Consider the following 18,799-nt stretch of genomic DNA (forward strand, 5'->3'; position numbering starts at 1 on the left):
AGAAGGATGCCAATACAATGAAATTAGGAAGTCAGATTTATTGTGTCTGTGCTCTGTTAAGAAGCAGCTTTTGTCAGAGGAAACAATGAGGGACATTGTGTCAATAGATTTTGTAGGATATTGCTAAAATGAGAAAAGCAGCTGCTGTTTCTCATATCGTTACAAGACTTTGGGAATGTTCTGGGTCAGTGGAATATTTTAAACTGTTTATACAGAAAATATACGGTACTAGCAGCACCAAGCAAATGACATTTTCAAACAAAACAAAAAACCCAAGTCCACATATTTTAAAATTATTCCACTTTTAGTGCTGTTGGCAAGAACAAATCAAGCACATAAAACGAATCTTACAAGATAAGTCAGAGACATCTTTTGTTTCTGAAATAGAACTACCCCTAACTAGGCTATTCTACTGATATTAGTGGTGCATTTAAAAAAGAATTTAAGTTGTGATGGGACAAGAGACAGGAACTGTGAGATTTAGAGTTTGTTCTGTTTTAATCCATCATAGTAAAGTTTCTTATCTAGGAAGAAACTCCTCATAGAGAAAATGGATAGAAAAAAAAATCAGTTGCTAAGAACATGCTGTGGATTGGATAGTCATAATAATAACTCATTTATTTATCACTTTGACGTTGACAAGGTACTTTTATCACAATAACACTGTGTGGTAGGTAGCAAAAGTATGCCCATTTTGCAGGTGAGGACAGAAGGCTTAGAAATAAGTGATTTTCCAAGGCTCACACATATATGTTAATAGATCAGATGGGAATTTGGCTCTTGAAGCTGTCTTCCCCCTGGGGAAATAAATCCCTTTTTCCTGTGTTTGTGCCAGGTCCTCTTTCTACGCCTTGCCACTGAGAGTGAAGACCAATTGTCATGGAAGGAGGGATCACATACCTAGAAGGACCACGCTTCCATTGCCACGGTACAGCCTCCAGGAGGCTGGTCCTTCTGTCCTGATCCTTCCATGGCTTCCGTCTCTCTTCAGCCACTGATCTTGGCAAGTAGTAGCCATCCAGTGTGTGTGAAACACTGTGAGGACATTTTGCAAAAGTGACCAGCTGTGAAGCGGAATGGCCCTTCACATTGACGTCGCTGCAGCTTGGCCCCAAACTTGCTGTAGCCTCTCTCTTTTGCTGTGACCCCCAAACACTTCACCCATAAAATGTTAATCACTTCGGAGTGCCTTCGGACCCTTATAGGAGGAGGCGCTGAATAATGGAAGCTCTTTTAAAAACTGTACACTGCAGAATGCTCTCACTCTTTAAGTATAATAATAAGAAATGTTTAAAACTTCATTGCACATTATGGAAAAAACACCCACTAAGCACTGCATCATCTTAGAAATATTCTTCACAAATGCTTAATAATTATATTACTTTCAGAGCTGGAAAGAACCTTTAGAAATCTTCTAGTTTAGTTTTCTCATTCTATAGAGATGAAGGGCCAGAGAAGTAAAGTTGCCCAAAGGTTACATAACCTAAGATTTGAACCCAGATCTTCTGACTTTAAGTTCAGTAGTCTTCCCACTCTACTATGCTGCCTCCATTGTATTGTAATTTCCCCTTAGAAAGTGCAATATTGTATGTACCTCTAGTTAAAAATCTTTAGAGATAAAAGTTGGTTATGTGTACTAATTCATTAGGGAAACTAGGCAGGTAAATCTGGGAGATTTCTACATGCTTATTTCCCAGTGGAATCACAGGGAGGATTGTGTAATTAGAATTTTCTCCCCAGGACTCTTTCCCGGCATCCCATTTCTGTATCTACATCAACATAGGGAAGATATAAGTTTTGTGTAGCTCCATCCTTGCTCTCTGCTCCTGGGAAGGCAACTGTGGCAGTTGGGCGAGTGCCAGGCAGGAGAATTTTACTCACGTGGCTTTACTCAGGCTTTTACTTTTGTTCTTGTATTTCTTCTACTTCAAGTAATTATTAATAAATCTTATAAAAGATAGTACTTGGAGTTACTGGACATTAATTTAAATTTTAAAATTGTTAATATGTTTTAACCAAAGACCACCAAGACCTGCCCTAATATTCAGCTGATGACCCATTGATGTTAGTATGCCTTTGGAACTATCCTTCCCTAACTTCCCCCTTCTCTAGTAATAACACTAATAATAGATGACATCCTGTATCATGGTCACTATCTCAGTTGTTCCTTACTTCAGCCCTGTGAGTTATGTAGGCTTAGTGGCCCCATTTTACAGGTGAGAAAAATGAGGTTCAGAGAAATTAAATGACTAGTTCAAGGCCATGAAACTAGTCTGTGGAAAAATCAAGATTTGAACCCAAGTATTTCCTGACTCCAATACACTTTCAACTTCATGTTGCTTAGATAGTGTATTTTCAAGGAACAGATTATAGGCAGGCAGATACATCTATAAATATAGAATGATAGTTTTGCTGAAAAAAGATACTTTAGTCAAAAGGCTATTTTATTTGAACTGTTTCCAACAATAATGCATATATTAATTAAGTGATATTAAATCAAGAGTTCTACCTTTTTGTGGGTCATAGGCCCCAAAGGCAGTCTGGTAAATTTTCAGAATTATATTTTAAAAGGCATAAAATAAAACATATAGGATTACAAAGAAATGATGTTGAAAATAGTTATCCTTGTGTTAAAAAAGTTCACAGACATCAGTTTAAGAGCTTCTATTTTAAATGATATCAAAAGTTAGTGTCATATGTCATTATCCAGTTACATATATAATATAGTTTATCATTTGATAATGGATAATGTTATTTCAAATCTGCTGTATCAATTAAAGTCTTTTTACATTGAAACTAGGCATCTACTATTTAATGTTTAGTTAAGTAATAAAAATGTGTTTGGAAAGTAATTTTCAAACTTTAATCCCTTTTATTTAAAAAAACATCAACTCATAATATTACAAATTTTACTCCCTTCCTTCATTTTTATATTTTTTTGAGAATTCTATTTCCAATATTTTGAAATTCTGCAAAGTAGTCATACTACTTATATAAATGCTCTTACATAGGTAAATCACTAAAGTAATTCTATAAAGAACAGAACAATTAACTACTCATAACCATCTACTTTTAAATGTTTGGGCTTTCATGTAGTTATCTAGTACATAGTGTACACTAATATAGCACTTTCCAGTTTACAAAGCATTTTTGTCACTATAATTCAGTGAGTCAGGCAGGTAGTAGGAATTACTTCGCCTACGTTATAGATCAGTGATTCCCAAAGTGGGCACTACCGCCCCCTGGTGGGTGCTGCAGCCATCCAGAGAAGCGGTGATGGCCACACTTTTTTTGTATTACATTCTATTCTGAGTTCAATAAATAGTTTCATAATTTCCAGGTGGGCGCTAAGTAATATTTTTTCTGGAAAGGGGAGGGTAGGCCAAAAAAGTTTGGGAATCCGTTGTCATAGATAAAGAAATTGAAGTTCAGAGTGGTTAAATAATTTCTCTAAGGTCTTACAGCTAGTAAGGTACAGAGTCAAGACTTGAACTGAAGACTTTTATGTCTGAGCTTCAATGTTCTTTCTACTTTACATGTTGTCATTTTTAGAAACTTTCACAAAAATCCCCCAAAGATATTTGTGGAACTGGACCTGAGTGAGGCAGTATAGAAAGCTATAATGGAAAGACCACTATACTTGGAGTCAGGGGATCTAGATTCAAATCTCAGTTCCACTTTGTTGGGGAAGAGTTGGAATAGGGGAGCTCTAAGGTCCCTTCCAGTTCTAGATCCTATAAATTCTGCAGCAAAGAAATGAGATTCCCAAATTGGTATCTAAAGGTGTTGAAATGTCATCCAGTCACTTTTGGACACTGATCAATCTAGGTGAGAAATATGGAAGTTTTAATCATTTTTGCTGCCCAGCAATTATAAACCAGTGTTTGATGTTTGGCCCCAAATAAAATTTAATAACCAAGTTGCTCCCAAAATGTAATAATGACTCTTAAAGGGACACCACTAAAGGCAGGTTTTTGTAGATTGCTATTTTAAGCATTTATATGAAACAGCAATTCAGAGCAAGTTTCAGGTTGCTATGGAAAAACGACACATACCAAGAAAGAATAATGATACTCTGACCTGCTCACAGCACCCAGAGTGTTTATCCTGTGGTTCAAGTCAGTTATTTTCCAGTTAAAAAAATTGGGATGAAGTATTTGTTTGAGGGTGATATTTTTATAGTTGCCAGTGCTTTGGAACTATTAAAATGTCACTTTTATACACAATTACTTTCAGCTTTTATGCTTATTGTAAATCACATAAAAAAATCTGTTAACCAAGAATGTAGAATTCCTTGTGTTTTTAGTGTCTTTAAAGAAATTGGTTTTTCCCATAGTCAAAGGGGAAAAAAAAGATGGAAATATTAAATAGTCCTTGTTGAACTTTTTAGTTAGGCCAGTTTTGCTGGCATTCCTATTTCACTGGGACTACATCCCTAGTATTCACTACACATATACTAGTTGAACTAGAAACTGTCATGCCAAACATATCTTTCCTAACAATATTCAAACAGTTAAACTTGATGATAAGAAGAGGTGATCTTGTTCAATGCCGTGTAAGCTAAAATTAATGCCAAAATCTGAAAAGCTGTCTCCATTTAGGTATCCTAAAACCTTTGGCTGTAGTAGCTAAGTGTAGCCGGCCTTCTAAGTGCATATATGATCTGTTGATATGATTGTTTATGAATAAAGAATATTGTACCTTTCTCTTGTCTGATTTCTTTTGTTCCTAATCTCACCGAAAGCACTCTGCCAAGCAAATGGGTAAAATCCAATGTCAACTGAAGATGAAACCACTGTTCTATGATAAAGTCAATTATAGTAGCTTTTGTTTATATAATAAATACTTCACAGTTTACAAAGAACTATCCACACAAGACCCCTGTGAGGTAGCCAGTTCAAATAATATTTCCATTTTACAGACATGGAAACTGAGGATCACCAGTATGACTACTCAAAGGAACCAAATGGAGGAAGAATGCCTATTGTCCAGATGTTGATGTTAAAATGAAGACAGCTTGTAAGCTCTATAAGTTTGCAAGTCCATTCTAGTCCATTGTCTCCTTCCTATTCCCAGCTTATTGTTCATCTGCAGCGTTTATTGGAGATCTCTGTACTGATGGGCAAGAGCAGTGGTTCCGAAACGTTTTTGGCCTACCACTCCCTTTCCAGAAAAAATATTACTTAGCGCCCCCTGTCATATACTATCACTGCCCCCAAATGCACCTGTGGCCATCACCACTCCCTGGATCGCTGCAGCACCCACCAGGGGATGGTGGCACCCACTTTGGGCATCACTGGGCTAAATCAATGATCTGCCCATCTAACTGTGTTATAATCTGGACAATAGGCATTCTTCATTCACTGGTTCTTCCCAGAAGTTGTACATTTTTTGTAAGGAGACTCCAGAATGAGGGGGTTTGTTGCAATCAAAGCAACTTCATTCACAAATAGCAACAAGAGCAATGGCTCTTAAACTATTCATTCTCAGGCCTCCCTTATGCTCTTAAAAATTATTGAGGATGCCAAGCTTTTGTTTATGTGGATTACGTCTGTAGTTATTTCCCACAGATGGCTTAAACTAGGTGAAGGTAACCAACAGGCTTGAAATCCATTGGTGGGTTAGGGGAATGAATGTCTGCCTCAAGCATGTAAAGATTTCCCTGGTGGAACAGGGAGATATGAACAATTTGTTCCAGTGCCTATGAAGGAGGTGCCGTGGAGTGCAGAGAGCTTGGTCAGACACCGAAGATGCCAAGGTCATCCACTGCATCCTGAGCCATCGCCAGTGGTCTTGACTTTTGCTTTGTCACTGGACATTGATAACTCTGGAAGAAAGAATGAGGCTGATGACTGCATGCAACTCAGCCTCACTTCTTTCTAATTTCAAAACTAGCCTATTTTAATGGGTAAATAATAGGTATTATTAGGAAAATAATTGTGATCTCTCAGACCTCTGAAAGAGTCTTAGAGATTCCCCAGGGGTTCACATGTTACACGCTTAAGAAACTGTTGAGCAAGGGGCTTTGCCATTTATTGGGAACATAATTTGATTTTGTCCAGGATATCTTCCATGACAGTGGTGGGTACCTTTCAACTGAAAATGTTTCTGTTATAAACCTCCTGTGATATCAATAATCAAAGGATCATTGAACAAAGTTAGATCCTGGTACCAATATTATTGTCTTTGTATATCTCTATTTGTATTTAGGAAATGGAAATAATTTTAATGTACCCTTAAACTTATTTTTGCTTTCAAATCCTATAATCTCTTACTGGAAATCAAAGCAACATACTTAGGCACAAAGAGTTAAAATACATAACTATGCTGTATATAATATTCTCTTGGTTCTGCTTGTTTTACTTCTTAATTTTGTGTAGGTTTTTCCATGTTTTTCCAGAACTTGCCAGCTTGCCATTTCTTTTAATGTAACAAATAAATAAATTTTAAAATTTATTTTATTATACATAAACAAATAAATAAAATAAATAAACACCGATGTTAAGCATATTAATCAGCAATGTATTTACCTTCATTCTAAATTGATCAAAGTTGCCTAGAATTTCCATATTAGTCACACTTTTGATGACTATGAATGACCATCTCTTTTGGACTGTTCTTTTACTTTCCTTGTATAGTCTGCCATATTATTATCACTGAAATGATTCCATTTTAGTTTCCCTTTTTTCTATAGTGCTGTCTCTTCAAAGGAAACTTTTGTTTGAAATGTATCTTCTAAAGATCTCTCCCTTTAGGTGTACCATATTCTAGACCCCATAATATGCATCTGGATAAAGGAAGAGCTTCTTCAAACTGAAGGATCCTAATGCCACCTATACTCTGTAGATTGGCATTCTCATAGTTCAGTTTCTGAAATTGCTTTCCTGTTCAGGAGACTAATGGATTCTTTCACTAGTCTAATGCCTGTGGATTTTTTTTCTTTAATCAGCAGTTACTCAGACAGCTCTCTAAGGAGGTCATCTTGCAAAATCATGTAATAAACCAAACATCTTAATTCTGAAGTTTGTAGCTTCTAAATTGGGATGCTTTTCATTTGAATCAGTGAATGCTATTCTTATGGGAATGGGAGGGGAAGCAGGGCTGTTTTACATGTTGCTTGAGGGCTCTGGATTTGTTATCAGGATCTAGGTCCAAATCCTAGCTTTTTTTTTTTTTTTTTTTTTACCCTAAGATGTAAGTAGCTTTGAGCCAATCAGTTCTTCTTAGCCCTTTGTTTCCTCATCTATAATTGAAAGGATTTGTCTCTAGATGAACACTAAGATGCCTTTCCATTCTAAATTCAGTGATCTTGGATTACTGGGTGGAAACTACATTTTGGCTTCTTTCCAGAAAGCACTTCCTAACAGAGCTGCCCTCAAGGAACTTCAGTTCCACTGGAGGGGGATTTAATATCTACACAATATTTGGGGTACCTGAAAGTGTTGAAGGTATATCCACATATATACGGACATCATAAGGTCAGGATTTTCAAACAAGGCAGCCATATATGTCCATTTTTGTTTTTCTCATACCCATTTCCTTTGTATGGGATATCCAAAGCATCTCGAGGGCTTCAGAAAAACTGCAGAGCCTCCAACCCACACGGACCAAGTGAAGATTCTTCAGCAGAGCCCACAGCTTGTGAAATGAATTAAAGTCATCACAAAGAGTTTTTAACTTTAAGTCATGTTGTTGCCCCAAATGATAGACTATGATTCAGCCATAATTACAGGGAGTTAAAAAACTAAATAAATGCCTGCATGCCAATGAGCTGGCTGGCTGTTAGGCACAGGAACTGGACCTACGATTTGATGATCCAGGGACCTCTCTGGATGAGGAAACCCCCTCTACCAATGCTGATGGACACTTTCTCTGAAGTAGCCTTAGCGATTGCCCAGAGTGTTGGGGAATAAAGTGACCTGCCCAGCCTAGTCTAGACTCAACTTCAGGCTTCTTGGTTCTTAGGTTGCTTGTGTTCCAAAAGTTCAGCAGCTGGAGGTGAAGAATCTGGGAACCAACAGGTCTGTGGAAAGAAAAGCTGTTTCCCCCCACATGACAGATGGTGAAGGGCCTTCCTTCTAGAACATCCAAAGCAAAGACCTGGGCTCTGCGCTAAAAGAGAGATGCCAGAGTCCACTCGCCTGATGGTGAAGAAGTTGCACCTTGGAACCTTGGTGGAGGACTCTCGCTGGGACGAGGAGAGGGAAGGCGAGGGATGGCACCTTCATGTGCAGACCTGCTTAACAGGGCCCAGCATGAGGGGGAAGGAGACTGTTCCAGGAGAGCTTTACAAGCCATCCGAGGCATCCCTTCACGTGTATTCTGTACATGGGCTCCTCCACACATGCATGGAGGCTATTTTCTTTTTTAAAAAAATTTATTAATATTTATTTTTTAGAAAAGTTAACATGGTTACATAATTCATGCTCTTACTTTCCCCTTTACCCACCCACCCCTGAGATTCCCCCCCCCCCCCCATGGCTGATGCGTATTTCATGGTGGCTATTTTCTAATTAAAGGGGTGCCCTTCATTTGTGATCCCTATGTACAGCCCCTCTCTTCACAAAGGGTGTGTGCACTGGTAGAAATGTTCTAGAATAATTAGGAAAACATGTGTTCCATTATGTGTTCTGATTTTTTTTTTGTTCTTGTGTGTGTTCTGATTTTCTTACTCCGCTGATTCATTATATGGCTTTGACTTGATATAATTGTGTACTCTGGCTGACCAGGAAAATCGGGGAGGACTTCAGAAGCTCTGGTTTTTGAGCGGAAGAGGACTGAGCAATTACTTTGACCTTGGCGTAGCTTCTCAGGGAGCCCCACATTTGAGAGGGCTACAAGTAAATATAATAAAATGTTAGCAGAGAGAAAGCACTGAGGAAGTTGGAGCAAGAAAAGACTCCCACAGTGGGTGTGGGAAGATGGTTTGAGGGAAGGGATTTATTACCTTGAAAAGGTTTTGCAACATACTAAAGTATTTTAATTTCCTTCTGATTCATTTATTTGGTGTTCTCATTTCATTTCTAATTCTTTTCTCTAGAGGGCTCATTTCATTCATAAGAAAGGAAACAAGCATTCTTTAAGTACTTTAATTCTCACAACAACCCAGGGAGGTAGGTACTATTATTTCCATTTTACAAATGAGGAAACTGAAGCAAGCAACAGTTAAATGACTTAACCCAGGTCATACAGGTAGTGTCCAAGACTGGATTTGAACTCAGATCTTCCTGATTTCAGACCTAGTGCTCTTACCACTACACTGCCTGCCATTTTTTTCCCTTTTACTATGTTAACCACCTAATATCTTTTTAAAACTTTTGCTTCATTACTTCCTGGAATTTGAAGTTTTGTGAATGCACACACTATGTTTTTGTTTAAGGTTTTGTGTATAAAAATGCTGTGGAATTATTCTCTTGTTCTGGCTTTAGTTTTAGGCACAAATTATCACTATGTTCTGTTTTACTTGTTTTCCAGTGTTACTTCCAGTCAGGGACAGGTTCTGTGTACTTCTAGAAGGAATGGAGGGAACTAATTCGGTTCAGATCCTGCCTCATGTTTCATAGGTTTTGAAGACTGTCCTAAAAGGACCTTAGAGAAGGCTCAGACTACTGGGAAGCCAACGTTTAAGGTCCTGGGTTTTTTCTGATTGCTACCTTCCTAGTCTGAGCTTTGTAGGCTCCCCATCCTGGTCTGGCATGAGTGGGACATGGATGCGGTTTCCTGTGTCTCTATCTATCCTGATTTCACTTCAACCTTCAGGCCCTGGGACGTGCAACTCTTGGGGTTCCAGGTTTTCCTGGTTCTTCCAAAGGCAGACAAAGTTTTGCTGTCAGGCCCTCTTCCCCAGTACCTGCATGCTTCTAGCTGTCTTTTGTGTGGATTTGGGCTAGAATAATGTACTTAATTATAGGTTTTACTTAAATGTCTTGACCACTACATATTCTGTGCTCCTTTTCATCCTTGTTGGAGTAGTTGTATGAGAACTGGTCTATTTTGCTTTGGATCATTTTATCATCCTAGCTGGAAGCTAAAAATTATTTCTCAAAATCTGTTGTCCATAGCTAGGAAGATACAATTCATCATCCCAGAGGAATAATAGTCAGCCTTAGAACAATATGTAGTAGAGGGAGGGTACTGGGAACTGCAGTCCAGTATGAAATTGTGATTGGAAGAAAAGGGTAACCAGTGAGACAATGACTTTGAATTTGTAGTAGTCAGGCTAAACATTTCTAAACCCTCAAAATCACCCCCCACCTCAATCTTTTCTTTGTGTTACAGCAAGGTAGAACAATGAACCTGATACCATTTTGTTTATTAATGAGGTTGCCAATAAAGTCCTAATAAGAAAACTGCTTCGACCCTTCCCTAATGTTTAAAAACATAAATGAAGGATGAAAACTCAACCTATCTCAGAGCTGAATTGGGCTGGTATTCAGGCAGGAGACGGTCTTTCTTCGTAGCAGGGAACTGAACTTACTTTGGGACTTAGACTAATTTCATATTGGAAAATTAGGTTGTTTGGGACAATTTCATGTAGATCATACCTTTATACTGTGATAAAATAACGAAATTATTTTTGCATCTACTTTGTTTAATTACTATATGGAGCATTAAAAGAGCTCTATAAATAAGCACTATGCGAAAGTAATAAAAAAGAAACATACAATGACAAATGAATTAAAAGTGTAGTTTATGATTCCATTGATGCAATGAGCACTGCACTAATATTTAAAACCCTTCCAGCTTTAAATTTCTCGTGATTCTGCTTGTTGAGCACCCACTCAGTGCAAAATATTATGCTAGCAGGTGAGAGTAATACGAAAGTGTAAGACATGGCTTCCGTCCTTTAAGGGTTTACAATCAAGTTGATTTTACAAAGTTACACAAACAGGACGTTCCTGAAGATCAGTACAAATAAGTTATCATTTCTGAACTATTTTTAAAAGTCCTACTTGCTGTTCTCACAGGTTTCCATGGCTTCTTGATAGAGGCAGGTACAACTCAGATGTTAATTATCACTCTAAGGCAATCATTTTTTCAGGCACGCCATAAACAATACTAATGTTGAGCTGTTAGTATTAGAGGCACAACCAGCTTGTAAGGAAGGCATGTGAAAGCAAAGCCTCCTTAGTCAATTTTCAAAGGCAACCAGTGTGAAACCTAATCAACACCAACCGCCATCCTCAAGTGGGAGCCAGGCAACAATACAAGGTATTAATTTTAGAATAATAAACAGAATAGAAAAACCTACTGGTCACAACTTGTCTACTGGATTTGTTTTCATCAGGGTTCCCTTTTTTTTTTGTCACCTCCCCCTTCCCCCTACCCATGCCTGAGTTTTTCTTAAACCCAAGCTACAAATAACTGGTGAAAATGAACTTCCCTGATTATGCTGTGTGCTTTAGAAAAAGCTGAGTGCTTTCTAAGCTTCTTAATTATGCTTCCCAGAGAAAAAGGGATTCAATTTTTGTTTTATTGAACAAGGAACAGAGCATTTGTCTATATGTTTAGGAAACAGTCCGATATATTTAAAGTATATAATATATATAACATAATAGTAAATATAAATTGAGGTCCATGTGTAAAAATTGCTTATCTGCTAATTATTAGATGACCTGCTCAAGTGCCAAGAAAAACAAGAAATAGCACTTTCATTGAAATTATACTAATTTATTCAATTTTGAACTTTGTTGTTCAGTTGTTGCATTGTGTCAGATTTCTCATGACCCTTTTGGGGTTTTCTTAAGATGCATTATTTTAATTGATTTTTTTGTACATGGCAGGTCTTATTTGCTAATTTATTGATATTTGGGGCCTACTTACAAGTGAGTAGCTTCTGCAAATAGGTATCATTCTATGTTGTTCCCAAGACATACCTGTTACTACAACGTAAAAGCAGCTTCACATATAATGGAAAGCTAGCTTTAGAGTCAAGAAGACTGTATGGCCCTAGACTAGTCATTTAACTTCTTAGTGTCTCAGGCAATGCTTTGAGACCAGCAGTTGAGTGAAGGTGCCAACCTGCAAAGGGAGAAAGGAAGTTCTTCACCAGGATTTTCCTACCCTGTTGAAATCACAGGTCTGAATCTAATATTAAAAAAAGGGGTGTGAGGGTAAGGCATTGCACTAGGCTCCGAAGATAAAAGATGAAAAACAATACTGCCCTTTGCTCTCAAAGAGTTTATTAAGATCCAAATACAGTTAAAGACAACTAGAACCCAAGGAAATTAATAAGAGAGGATAAAAGTAGGGATTGGGTCTGGGCCTGTGATTTCATTGTTATAGGGAACTTCCAGGTGAGGAAAATTTATCAGCACAGCTCAGCTCTGAAATTTAGTCTTAGAGAATTGCCTGAAACTGAGAGATTAAGAGATTGCTGAATTTGCACTGGTGTATTCAATGCATATGCTGTTCTCTTGGTTCTGCTTCCTTTGCTGTTCATCAGTTGTCATGTTTTTTAGAAGTCTTAATTGTCAATTCTTACAGTATAGAAATATTCCTTTATAGCCATGTGCCACTGTTTTCAGTCATTCCCCAACTGTTGGGCTACTTAATTCAAGTTCTTTGCTACCACAAAACATGTTGTGAATATTTTTATATTCCTGGGACCTTTCTTGCTTTGAGTTCCTTGGGATATATGCTTAGTCATGGGATCTCTGGGTTAAAAGGTATTAATATCTTATTTGTATTTTAGTGTAATTATAATTGCTTTCCAGAAGGGTTATACCAATTTAGTTTTACCAACAGTGTTTAGAGTGCTTCTCTTTTAAAAGTTCCTCCAAAACCGACTACTTACATTTTTTTGTCAACTTTGCCAGTTTGCTGTGTGTGAGATGAAACTCAAGTTGTCTTAATTTTCATTTCTATCATTAGTGATAGTAGCAACTGAAATTCCTCTTTTGAGAATTGTTTACTCATATCTATGGACAACTTCCTCAATTCTGTTAGGGAAATGACTTTTAGAAAGAACAATCCTCTTAAAGACAGCCTAAATGAGCTAGTCAACAACATTAAGTATTTCGAAGTGCCTAATGGGTCTAGCAAACTACTCAGGTTTTCAGGAAGCCTTGTGAACATTGCTTACAAAATATTAAGACTTATAGGCATTACTTTAAAATGCTATTTACTAGATAACTATCACTTTTAGTGAACATTTCAATGTGCTGCACACCATAAAAGATGACTTTAAAAGTTCTTCGAGTTCAAAGAATAGTTAAAATAAAACCATCCAAACAAAATATGATCATTACCCTGTTGGCAAAGTGATAGTCCTAAATCTCAGACCTATGTTAGCCCTGCTCTCCATTGTTATATTTTATTTGCACACGATTATTTGATTGATTGATATAGATGGGGCAGTGAATATTCATTTTTGAATATGAAGAAAATGAATTAATTAGGTATTATAGGGGTTACTTTATAAACCATACTTATGTTTATTTAAAACTATATTTATAAACTATAGTGAGAAATCATGGAAAGAGTTTAGGCAAATAATGGAAATTTTTTTTCTATACTGATCACTTTTTTATGGTGGGAAGAATGGATAGTAAAAATCTTTATTCCTCTCCAGGAAACAAAAACAAAACAAAATATAAAATGCCAAACTAGGCACTAAAACAGCAAAAGTATTCTTTAGTAAATACCCTAATGTAACATGAACAAGTTCAAACGTAGTAATAAAACAATTTTAAAAATTTATCTAAAAAAACAACAACTGGGCAAGTACCTGTTTGTACAAAAATATTTATAGCTGTGCTCTTTGTGGCAGCAAAAAATTGGAAAATGAGGGGGTGTCCCTCAATTGGGGAATGGCTGAACAAATTGTGATATAAAATGGTATGAAATACTATTGTGCTATAAGGATGATGAATTGATGGATTTTTATAAGAAATGGAAAGACCTCCATGAACTGATGCACAGTGAAATAAGCAGAACCAGGAGAACGTTATACACAGAGACTGTAACATTGTGGGACAATCAAATGTGACTGACTTTGCTACTAGCAACAATGCAACGATCCAGGATAATTCTGAGGGACTTATGAGAAAGAAAACTATCCACATCCAGAGAAAGAACTGTGGGAGTAGAAACACAGAAGAAAACATGTAATTTATTACTTGTTTATATGGGTATATGATTTAGAGCTTTGGTTTTAGAGGATTGCTCTTTACAAAAATGAATAATATGGAAATGGGTTTGAGTGATTATATATGTATATATGTTGCTTGTCAACTCCAGGAGTAGGGAGGGATGAGTGGAGGGAGAAAACATGAATCATGTAACCATGGAAAAAATTTAAAAAGAAAAACATTCATCATTTTGACACCATATTCACTTGACATTACATATTCTATAAATCATTAAACACAACTATCTTAGGTAAATAGAATTACAAATAGCCTAATAAAGGAAAATAAGACAGTGCTCAACCTGCATTCTTATTTAGTACTATAAGGATGATATTAGAAAATAAGTATTATTTTATTAGTTTAGAGAGAAGAAGTAGAGAAGCTGGTTTGAGAAAGAATTGGAGTCTCAAATAGAGCTGAGAGTGTTAATTTCAATTGTTGGCAGTTATAACCGCCATTCTATGACAGTTACACTCTCTGGGTGTGGCATTCCAGGAGGGGGCTTCTGGCAGTTGACAGAGCCACATGCAGCTTCTTTCTCTCTCAGGGCTAGAGAAGGTAACATCTTTGCCTCTCTCTATCGCTGTCTGAGTGGAAAACTTGAAGGAGTGGAGTGTTTTCTTTTCCAACATGGGAAACACTATTCATTTATCTTGTGGCGACTCAACCAGCTAGCCTGGGTTATCTTTATAACTTAAAGGCGAAGAAGAATAGTATAAATTTGGTTAGTTAGATCAGGGAGTTTTAGTGTAGCCTGTGAACCACAGGAGAAGTAGTTCCTTTCGGGACCTGGGAGTTTATTTAGGTGGAGTTAGAATCCCTTAGACTTAGAAATCCTTTTCCCTTATATATATTTAAATAAATAGTTTATTTTTCAGAAACAAGAGTCTCTTTAGCATTCCTTGGGCCTGGCCCTGAAGGGAAGTTCATATTTGAGCTTCACTTGACTTACCACTGAAGATACTTTGATATCATCTATCAAAAGGACAAAGAAACAGTTTTGAACCTTTGTTTTCTAGTTCTTTGTCCTTTATATTGTGTGCTCACCTATTTTATTTTTACAGTACTAATAAGAATCAAGAAACAATTTTAAAAATCCTTACATTAACAGAAACTTTCAAATACTTAGGAATTTACCCATCTAGAAATACACAAGCGCCACATTAAAAAAGCTAAAATTGTGACCAAAATAAAGGAAGACAAGTACTTGAATTACAGTCAATCTTTGTGAATGGATTACATGTCATAGTAAAAATGTCAATGCCTTCTACATTATTTTATATAGTTAGTGAAATAATGAAAATACCAAGGGATTTCTTTATAGAACTAGATAAATTCACAGTGAAATTTATATGGAAAACAAGTGGACAAGAATATCAAGAAGCACACTAAGGAGAAACATAGATGAAGATAGTCTTATACTCCCAACTCTAAAACATATTCCAAATTATCAATTACCAAAACTTTTTACTACTGGGAAAAGAGAAACAGATCAATCCATCCATCAGTCAGTGAATATTACCACTGTGCTAAGCACTGGAGATATAAAAAGAGGCAAAAGCCAGTCTCTGCCCTCAAGGAGCTTATAAGTTAATGGAAAAGATAACATGCAACCAAGTCTATACAAAATAAGCTAAATATAGATAAATAGGAAATAATTAACAGAAGGAAATCATGGGAAATGAGGAAAGCACTGGTTGGGGAAGGCTTCATGGAGAAGATGGGATTTTAGTTGGGACTTAAAGATCAGTAGTCAAAGCAGAGGAAAAAGCATTCCAGGCAAAAGGACAACCAGAGAAAAGGCCTAGGGTCAAGAGACGGAGTCTTATTGGGGTACCGCTAGGGTCACTGCCATCCAGTGTCACTGGATCTAAGACTGTGCTTTAGGATGTAATGTATGAGAAGCCTGGAAATGGAGGAGGGGGCTAGGCCATGAAGGGCTTTGAATGCTGATAGAGTATTTTGTATTTGATCCTGGAGGCAATAAGAAGCCCCTGGAGTTTATTGAGTGGGGAGTTGGGACAGGGGTGATCTATACCTTAAGAAAGTCACTTTAGTGGCTGAATGGAAGATGGGTTGGAGTGGGGGAAAGACCCCCCTCCCCCAGGCTACTGCAATAATCCAGGTGTGAGGTGATGAGGGCCTGCAGCAGATCCGTGACACTGTCAGAGGTGAAAAGGGTGACTATCTGGGAGATGCTGTGAAGGTGAAATGGACAGGCCTTGACTACAGTTTGGATATGAGGGGATGGGAGACAGGGAGGAATCCAGAGTGACTCCTGTTATAAGCCTGAGGGGTGAGGAGCATGGGGTTACCCTCTTCAGTATTGGGGAATATTGTGGAGGTGGGTGATTTAGGGTTTAGGAGGAAAGATAATGCATTCTGTTTTGGACATATTGAGTTATTTTAGTTCTGGATGCCCAAAAAGCAGGTGGAGATGCAAGATTTAGGCCAGCAGAGAGTTTGGGACAGGATAGGTAGATATGAAAATCATCAAAATCATCAGCAGAGAGATGGTAATTAAATACGTGGGAACTGATGAGATCAACAAGTAAAGTATAAAAGTTGAAGAGAAGAGGGCCCAGGGTAGAGAACCCTCAGAGACATTTGTGGTAAGAGGGTATGATCTTGAGAAGGATCCAGCAAAGAAGACAGAAATGGAGAGTGTGTCCCAAAAACCTGAAGAGAGTGTCAAGGAGGAGAGTGATCAGCACTGCCAACGTGGCAGAGGAGGCAAGGAGACAGAAATGAGAAGTCAATAGGTATGGTAATGAAAAGACATTAGTAACTTTGAGGAAAGCAGCTTTGATGAAATAAGATGAAAGTCAAAGTGTAAAGGGTTAAGAGAGTGAGGAGAGAAGTAGGTGGCCTTTTTGAGGATCAATAGAATAGAATAGAGCAGTAGTTTGCCCATCACTGCACTAGAGTATCAACTAAATGTACACAAAAGATTAGTGTTTGATAAATATAGGAAATATAAACTTAGAATAAAATTATTTAACAAACAACTTGGGACATTAATTGGCAACAGGTCAGGAAAAGACTCATATTTTAGACCATACACTCCTCCTATGACTATAAAAATGATGAAAGGAATGGAATAAAATATCTCAATTGGAGGAGAGATTTTCTTTTTCAATTTACCAAAAGTAATTGCCAGGGAGGTGTGCTTGACCACAGGAAAATAAAACATTTCTGTATAATAAACATATATTATTGAAATAAAAAGAAAAATGACAAGGAAAACATTCAGAGTAAATATATATACAAACTTTACACCTAATATATGGAATTTTATTTTTTTAAAAATTTTTAAATGATTTTTTTTCTTATCTCTACCAGTTCATGGAAACTTTGACCTGCTTTGTGAATGACCTAGGCTGGTTTGCCAAACTAAGCAACTTTGTGGCACCCCTCCTCTTTCAATCCACCTTGTAGATTCACTCTGTTAATGCCAAATTTAGTGCAGATGCACAGCTGGCAGAGAGCCATCCACTGCAATTCAGAACTCCCAAGCTCAAGTAATATGCTAACTTCAGGCTCCCCAGGAACTGAAGTTATTGGAATATGCCACCATAACTGGCAGGAAACCTTTAAAAAAGACAAAGTAGTAATTCCCAGTGCATAATGAAGAGTCAAAGGACATGAATAATTTTTTAAAGAGACACAAATTATTATTAAATACTTGAAAAAACTCTCAAAACCAATAATAACCAAAAAGATGCAAAATAAACCAATTTTGAGGTACACTGTCATACCCATAAAATTTGTTTGTTGTTGAGTTATTTTAGTTGTATCTGGGTTTTCTTGGCATACTGGAGTGGTTTGCCATTTCTTTTTGCAGCTCATTTTACACATACGGAAATTGAGGCAAACAGGATTAAATAACTTGCCCATGCTCACTAGTGTCTGCGTCTGGATTTGACCTCAGGTTTCCCTAACTCCAGGGATGCTCTATCCACTGCGAAATACGTTCATTCACTGATTGCTGATGAAATTACCAATTTAAAGAATGTTTTTGTAGAGCAATCTGGCAAATATAACAAAACAAGCATTTATTAAGCATTTACTTTAAACCAGGTGCTCTGCTAAATGTAGGGGATGCAAAGACAGGCATAAGGCTTCCTTCAAGGGGCTCACATTCTGATGATGGAGACAAGGTGCAGAGAAGCATTTACCTAAACAAAAGACATATATAGAAGGTAAATGGGAGACAATTATAGAGGGCAGGCACCCAGCAGGTGTCAGGACCAGGAACCCTCACAGAGAAGGACCCTCTGCAGAAGGTAGGATATAAGCTGAGCTACGAAGGAAGTCAAAGAACTCCAGGAACAAGGAAGGTCAACCTTGCTGCTATGTCCTAAAGTATTTGGAAATCAAGTGTACGAGAGGAGGTGACATGAGCAGATTTGTCCTTAAGGAAGATCATGATGATAGCCAAGTGGAGAAGAGCCTGGAGACAGGGAGTCTAATTAGCAGGCTATTGCAATGGTCTAGGTGTGAGGTGATAAGAACCTGGACAAAGGTGATGGCTGTGTGAGCAGAGAAGGAGGCAAATCTGGGAAACATACAGAGTAGGAGATTATAAGATGGACAAGAGTGAAGAGGTAGAGTGAGGGATTTGAAGACAACGGAAGAGTTGGGACGCTGGGTCACTGCTCTTGATC

This window comes from Gracilinanus agilis, chromosome 3 (assembly GCF_016433145.1).
Source record: "Gracilinanus agilis isolate LMUSP501 chromosome 3, AgileGrace, whole genome shotgun sequence".
NCBI lineage: Eukaryota > Metazoa > Chordata > Mammalia > Didelphimorphia > Didelphidae > Gracilinanus > Gracilinanus agilis.